The sequence below is a fragment of the Oncorhynchus tshawytscha genome, linkage group LG07 (genome assembly GCF_018296145.1).
Source record: "Oncorhynchus tshawytscha isolate Ot180627B linkage group LG07, Otsh_v2.0, whole genome shotgun sequence".
Taxonomy (NCBI): domain Eukaryota; kingdom Metazoa; phylum Chordata; class Actinopteri; order Salmoniformes; family Salmonidae; genus Oncorhynchus; species Oncorhynchus tshawytscha.
The window spans coordinates 31,999,999-32,008,353 of NC_056435.1; the positions used below are offsets into that span (position 1 = coordinate 31,999,999).

General features: G+C 41.2%; 1 protein-coding gene across 2 annotated transcripts in view; it reads right to left on the reverse strand.

Moving 5' to 3' along the window:
* LOC112254369 (coiled-coil domain-containing protein 120) overlaps positions 1 to 7,644 on the reverse strand; it is a 28,674-nt gene extending 21,030 nt beyond the window's left edge. For both annotated transcript variants that reach the window (XM_024426879.2, XM_024426878.2), the window contains exon 1: positions 7,550 to 7,644. The gene's annotated coding sequence lies outside the window, so the exon portion shown is untranslated. The remainder of the gene's footprint in view (positions 1 to 7,549) is intronic.
* Between the last annotated feature and the right edge of the window lie 711 nt (positions 7,645 to 8,355).

The window sequence follows — 8,355 nt, forward strand, 5'->3', positions numbered from 1 at the left end:
TCGTAATGTTTTAAGTACACTCTTAGAAAAAAGGTTTCCAAAGGGGTTCTTCGGCTGTCCCCATGGCATAGGATAATCCTTTTTGGTTCCAGGTAGAACCATTTTAGGTTCTAGATGGCACTTTTTTTTAAGAGTGTGCAGTCGTGGCCAAAAGTTTTGAGAATGACACAAATATTAAGTTTCACAAAGTCTGCTGCCTCAGTTTGTATGATGGCAATTTGCATATACTCCAGAATGTTATGAAGAGTGATCAGATGAATTGCAAAGTCCCTCTTTGCCATGCAAATGAACTGAAACCCCCAAAAACATTTCCACTGCATTTCAGCCCTGCCACAAACGGACCAGCTGACATCATGTCAGTGATTCTCTCGTTAACACAGGTGTGAGTCAACACTCACACCTGTGTTAACGAGAGAATCACTGACATGATGTCAGCTGGTCCGTTTGTGGCAGGGCTGAAATGCAGTGGAAATGTTTTTGGGGGTTTCAGTTCATTGGCATGGCAAAGAGGGACTTTGCAATTCATCATTACAAGTTCTTCCAGTTTAAAAGTATTTTGTAAGGCAAGAATTAGTCAGGATGTGGCCCAGAAGTTAATTGACAGTATGCCAGGGCGGATTTCAGAGGTCTTGAAAAAGAAGGGTCAACACTGCAAATATTGACTCTTTGCATCAACTTCATGTAATTTCAATAAAATCCTTTGACACTTATGACATGCTTGTAATTACACTTCAGCATTCCATAGTAACATCTGACAAAAATACCTAAAGACACTGAAGCAGCAGACTTTGTGGAAATTAATATTTGTGTCATTCTCAAAACTTTTGGCCACAACTGTAGGCAGAGGGAGGGAAGCAATTTCGTTGGTGGGTGAGTGAGGCTTCGATTTAAAAAAAGATATTGTAAATACAGTCTTCAGGATTTATTACAGTCATTCTGTCTCTCATTCAACAAGCTGCACCTGAACAGCCAGCCACCAGCTGGACCCTGTGGAGAGATTATGGAGGGTCAGGTGACCTTCCAATATGATATCGTCTCACTCTCTGTGCCTCCCTGAACTACTGATTATAACATGCTTATCAGCAAGACCCAGAGCAGCTTTGCACATGGTGGCCAATCCTATGGCTAGCGCAGTATTCCCATTTTGAAATCCTACTCCCTCCCCTCTGCCCTTGATGGCTCGCTACCCTACGCAGATCTGAAACAATAATATAGGTGAAAGCAATCTGGTGAGTCCTCCTACTACTAGATTTCTGGTAGGTTCAAGGTAGAACAGAATGTAATAAAAAATGGAATGTGGCCCTATGTCAATAGAGATTATTACTATACTGTTTTCCCACATCTCTGTATCTATTCCAAATCCTTGCAGTGAAAATGTTTTGTCCTAATCCCCAAGCCCTTTATACTGGTTCAAATCCTCGCTGTTGGATGACACAGAGTCTCATTGACACATCACAATGTGTACGATACAAGGTAACACTTTCGGCACTTTCACCTTTCCAGCTGAGTCTGGGTCAGTGTGTGGGTGGGACCCAAAAATGTTATTGTATAGGCTACTTTAGACAGAGTGTACAAAACATTAAGGACACCTGCTCTTTCCATGACATAGACTGACCAGTTGAATCCAGGTGAAAGCTATGATCCCTTATTGATGTCACTTGTTAAATCCACTTCAATCAGTGTAGATAAAAGGGAGGAGACAGGTTATATTGAAGATTGTTAAGCCTTTAGACTATTGAGACATGGATTGTGTACCGTGCCTTCGGAAAGTATTCTGAAAGAATAAAAACATGTACTCAGCCATCTACACACAATACCCCATAATGACAAATGCTCTGGATTGACGTGTACAACAGCTTGTTCAGGTTCCCGCCAATATCCAGCAGCTTCGCACAGCCATTGAAGAGTGTGAAAAAATTCCACAGAACACAATCAGCATCCTGATCAACTCTATGCAAAGGAGATGTGTCAGGCTGCATGGCAAAAATGGTGGTCACACCAGATACGGACAGGTTCTGATCCACGGCCCTTTTTCTTTAAGGTACAGTGCATTCAGAAAGTATTCGGACTCCTAGACCTTTCCACATTGTTACATTACAGCCTTATTCTAAACTGGATTAAATAAATGTTTCCTCAATCCACACACACACACTAGCCCATCATGACAAAGTGAAAACATGTTTGGAAATGTTTGCACATTTATAAAAAATAAAACCGAAATACCTTATTTACGTAAGTATTCAGACCCTTTGCTATGAGACTCGAAATTGAGCTCAGGTGCATCCTGTTTCCATTGATCATTCTTGAGATGTTTCTACAACTTGATTGGAGTCCACCTGGGGTAAATTCAATTGATTGGACATGATTTGGAAAGGCACACACCTGTCTATACAAGGTTCCACAGTGCATTTCAGAGCAAAAACAAGCCATCAGGTGAAAGGAATTATAAGTAGAGCTCCGAGACAGGATTGTGTCGAGACACATATCAGGGGGAAGGGTACCAAAAAATATCTCCAGCATTGAAGGTCACCAAGAACACAGTGGCCTCCATCATTCCTAAATGGAAGAAGTTTGGAGCCACCAAGACTCTTCCACAGCTGGCCGCACGGCCAAACTGAGCAATCGGGGGAGAAGGGCCTTGGTCAGGGAGGTGACAAAGAACCCGATGGTCACTTTGACAGAGCTCTAGAGTTCCTCTTTGGAGATAGGAGAACCTTCAAGAAGGACAATCATCTCTGCAGCACTCCACTAATCAGGTATTTATGGTAGAGTGGCCAGACAGAAGCCAATCCTCAGTAAAAGGCACATAACAGACCGCTTGGTGTTTGCCAAAAGGCACCTCTCAGACCATGATAAAAAAGATTCTTTGGTCTGATGAAACCAAGATTGAACTCTGGCCAGAATGCCAAGCGTCACGTCTGGAGGAAAACTAGCACCACCCCTACAGTGTAGCATGATGGTAGCAGCATCATGCTGTGAGGATTTTTTTCAGCGGCAGGGACTGGGAGACGAGTCAGGTTTGAGGGAAAGATGAACGGAGCAAAGTACAGAGCGCTCAGGATCTCAGACTGGACAACAACCCTAAGCACACAGCCAAGACAACGCAGAGGAGTGGCTTCGGGACAAGTCTCTGAATATCCTTGAGTGGCCCAGCCAGAACCCAGACTTGAACCCAATCGAACAACTCTGGAGAGGCCTGAAAATAACTGTGCAGCAACTCTCCCCATCCAACCTGTTCGAGCTTGAGAGGATCTGCAGAGAAGAATGGGAGAAACTCCCCAAATACAGGTGTGCAAAGCTTGTAGCGTCATACCCAAGAAGACTTGATGCTACAATCGCTGCAAAGTAAAGAGTAAAGGGTCTAAATACTTATGTAAATGTGACATTTTATACATTAGCAACAATTTCTAAAAACCTGTTTTTGCTTTGTCATTATGGGGTATTGTGTGTAGATTGATGAGGGGGGAAAACGATTGAATCAATTTTAGAATAAGGCTATAACTATCAAAATGTGGAAAAAGTCAAAGGGTCTGAATACTTTCCGAAGGCACTATGTGTGCCATTCAGAGGGTGAATGGGCAAGACAAACGATTTAAGTGCCTTTGAACGGGGTATGGTAGTATGTGCCAGGTGCACCAGTTTGTGTCAAGAACTGCAATGCTTCTAGCTTTTTCACTCTCAACAGTTTCCCGTTTGTATCAAAAATGGTCCAGCACCCAAAGGACATCCAGGCAACTTGACATAACTGTGGGAAGCATTGGAGTCAACATTGGCCAGCATCCCTGTGAAACGCTTTCGACACCTTGTAGAGTCCACACCCTGAAGAATTGAGGCTGTTCTGAGGGCAAAAGTGGTGCACCGATATAACATTATTTGGCCGATACCGATATCCAATATTTTCCTTGGCAAAAATAAATAAATACTGATACTTAAAAATGTTGCGGCCTTTTAAGGATTCTAGTACAGTTAAATAGTTAACACACACACATGGACGCAGCGGTCTAAGGCACTGCATCTCAGTGCAAGACGCGTCACTACAGTCCCTGTATCACATCCGGCCCATGATTGGGAGTCCCATATTGCAGCGCACAATTGGCCCAGCGTCGCCCAGGTTTGGCCGGGGTAGGCCGTCATTGTAAATAAGAATTTGTTCTTAACTGACTTGCCTCTTTAAATAAAGGTTACACACACACATCATACTGACCAAAAAGTAATTTTGTTGGCATTTACGTATTTCCCCATTACCAGTAAAACATCATCAAAACCTATTTCTCTCACTTACTTGCTGTTCATTTGTTCAGTCGTTTCATTCTCAACCAGGATTTCATCATACATATCAAGCAGTGAAGTTTCAGCTCTGTCTGTCCGTGGCCTCTCTTCCTCGGTGCCCACTGTCACTGTGTCCGTTTCCATCTTGTCCAGCTGTGTCTAACATTTCACGTAAACCCTGTTTCTTGTCCCCATCGAAGCAGCGGTCCTTGGACATAGCATCGAGCATGGTGGTGACACAGTGAAGAGAGAATGCCACCGAATTGCTTGTTGAGCAGGTGTTTCAATGCCATGACAGAGGGTATCACGTCTGCTGCAGGTGCAGTTGATGAGCTTATTTCTAGAGTCAGTTGTTCAAATGGAGCTAGCTAGTGTGTTCATGATTCCAAGTTTCAAGCATGTTCTCAAATGCATTGAAATGGCAGCAGCGGTATGACAACCAGCACATTCATGAGCATGAAATATGACTTTCCCCAGTACGAAATTCTCGATGACCCACTGTGCTGTCAGACTCAGCATGCTCATGGGGCTGATATCGCTGGTCCAAATGTCAATCCTGAAGCTAATAGCAGTGACGCTATTACTGTGTAACTCCGGTAGGGCAACATCTGACAAATAGCGCACTTGGGAACTTAGTGTGTGCCGGTGCTCGACCACTCGGCGAGCCAACATCACCCACGACAGAGAACGGTTGATTGTCAAGGGCAATGAATTCCATTATCTTGGCGTTAATGGATTTTGCCTTTTGAGTTGTCTCGCTGAAATGTTCTTACTCATTCAAATGACTGCTCAACTTGTTGACTGCTCGATCCACACAGCAGACATTGTTGGCTATGTTAGGAATGCGGTGTTGCATATGTAGCACTAAATCTTATGTGGCGTCATTACGTCATGTACCTACGTTATATAGGTATGCACGTCAGCTTTGACATTGGTTTTGCACATCGCCGTTAAACTAGATATCGGGCCGATGTCGATGTTGGCATTTTAAGCTAATATCGGCCAACTCCGATATCTTCACCAATATATTGTGCATCCCTATTAGGAAGGTGTCCTTCGTGTTTTGTACACTCAGTGTATATCTGGTAGCTGATAACTACATTCATGGAACATCAAGCCAGCTTCTCAAATCCTGTCAGTCCGTTCCAGTTCAACATCCAATAAATGGCATGGACATGGTGTCTCCTTGGCGCAACAGCCAATTATAATGTTTGTGTTCACCTTAGTCTGAAAACTGTACACAAGGTCAGAGCAAGCTTTATAGAAAAGTAGAATAATAATGATACTTGATATACTTGATTTATATGAAACAATGACATGATGAGGGGAAGAAGGCCAAACCAACCTGCAGCTCTAGTTAACTTTGGCTACAAGAAAACAGTGTGCACAAACGATACTCCTAGACAAGCATTCAAAAAGGTTTACTGTATGCCGCCCACTGATTTCCAGACCATTCTTTAACTTCATGGATGTACTGTGACCATCCTCTAATGGCCGTGCTCAATGAACTCAAAGACCATGTGAAAAGGATCACTTCTAAAGTGATCAGTGCCAAGCATCACTGCATTTGCAACAATATAGAAAATCCTTTTCTGAGAACACTGCAGTGTTTCCCAGACAGACCAAAGCGGCAGCAGCAGTGAATTACCCCGAGGCGCTGTCCGGGTGAACAGATTTGGACAAGTACCTCAGATCCTGGCAACTCTGGATATCCTTGTTCATGAATGTTTCTATAATAGTGTTAATATCAGTGCCGGTCAATGAGTGTGGGAACATGCACAACCTACAGACCTCGTCTCTAACAACTCCACTGTTAAAGCTGAAATGATAAATATAAGTAACATAATATAACCATCTTAAAGGTTGAGAAAATATCAAAAATATGTATCCTAAATATATATAACATAATTAACCATCTTAAAGGTTGAGAAAATAAAGAAATATTTAATTATGTTGGATAGGCAGACAATAACAGGGACAGATTACATGAAAATTGCTTTTGAGAACAAGTAAAGGCTCTAGGTAGTAACTGTATAAACTATTGATGGGCCCAGTGTATGTATGTATGTATGTATGTATGTATGTATGTATGTATGTATGTTCCATATCATCATCATATGCAGCAACAGCTCGAGGACATTAACCCCCCCCCATCATACATGTGCCTCAGTAAATCCTACAAACATAGAGTTTCGTAGTATTCAGAATAAAATCTTGATATCTTTTTTAAATTTAGTATGTGTCCAACATGATATGGGAATTCATCAATGTGTCATGATGAAATGTCAAAACGTAAGGTACAACTAGAAGAAATCACAACCAAAAATAGGCAGATGTTTTGGTTTTTCATGTGACAGGAACAGTGGAAAGGCTACACAAATATTACAGTAGCAGTGGTGAGGTTGTTGAATAGAAGATATATAATTATAAAAATTATATTTAAAAATAGAGCATGCCACGTCCCCATTCAATTAAGCCCATCTTAATAGGCTAAAAGAGCAGGAGCCTACCCTACATCTGCATAGATGCTGCAGATGGACACATTAGACTGGTACAGCCTAATCAAAAACAGCTGTGGGTTGATGAAAGCATCTCATATTGCATTTCTTAATTGCATTGCGTCAGGAAAGACTTTGAATGCACGTTTTTGTTGAAAAGTAATTCTACAAAATGATATTGCAGAAGGTTTTACTTGCCTGAAAGGGAACCCCGTGATGACGAAGATTTGAATCTCAAATGAATTAAGACGTGCCATGAACTCATGGCTTGAGTATATTATTGGCTATAGGCTAATATTTTCCATGATGTACACTTGCCTATACTGTTACAACGAAGAGGACACATTAGAGCCTATAGAATCCCCATCACTGGGAGTATGACCGGTGTGTGCGGAGATCTCCATGGTGCTGTTCAATGTGGTAATACCACGGGAGACGGCCCGATCAAAGCGCTCGAGGTTATGTTCTTTGACTAAAATGTTAGTGTAGCAATCAATGGACCATTCGCTACAATTTCACGATATTCTTCGTCTGCTTATCCAATGTGGCTCCATATTCCAATTGAAATGCATCAGCTGCCCCTTGCTCGCGCGTCTAAAACCCCCATTCTCCCTTGCGTCGACGCCTTCCGCATCTCAAACGTGAAATCTGTCTGCACGGAAAAGGTTGTCCTACCTAGTGCAACGGACAAGATATAGAACGTTTTGAATAGCAGGTTTCCTATCACACAGACCTATTAGTATAATTTCACTATCAGTCATGTTTCAGAATTAAATAAATACCTGCGTTTTGCCTACATTTCCAATCCGTGGCGCGCTCCGTGTCGTCCTACATTATAGCCTATACTGTTTGCTAAATTCACAAACCATGGTCACCACACCTTGTATGTAAATTAGTAGCGTGCTCAGTCCTTGATAAAGAAGCAAACAGGCTTGTAGCTAGAATAGCAAGTTTTTATTTTCATACGTTCCTTCACTGCCTCCTGTTGTAGCCTAACTGACATTTTACAATGAATCCTATCCTGATAAAAAAAAAATGTATTTGCCCTAAATACTATATAAATTCGTATAATGAATCACAGCCACAAAACTAATGGCCAAAATACTTATATTTTCATCATAAACCACCACTTTTTTTTTTTTAAATTGGCTTTATTATATCACCAGAATTTCCCACTTTACAGATGCAGATTTCTCCACGATACCAACAGTTACAAAGAAACCATATGGAATAACTGAAGTAGAAGAAAAAAAAAAAAGAAAAAAAAAAACACTGACCAGCCCCATAGGAATTTAATTCACATGCTTCAAACAAGGGGCAAATAAAATAAAATAAAAGAGGGATTTTTTTCAATCATGATAGAATAATATCGGGGTGAATAATTTTTTTTATTTTTAAATACAAATATTACTTATATAAAATAACTGTACAGAAAACGAAATAGTGCTTAAATTTTAGCACATCTGTATTTTTCAGATGTATATCTGAAAAGTACATCTTCAACAGAGAGAGACCTGACTGTAGTTATGTAGCAACGTTTCCATGAGCACTGTCAAAGATACAGCATAACATGCTTAATTCAAATCAA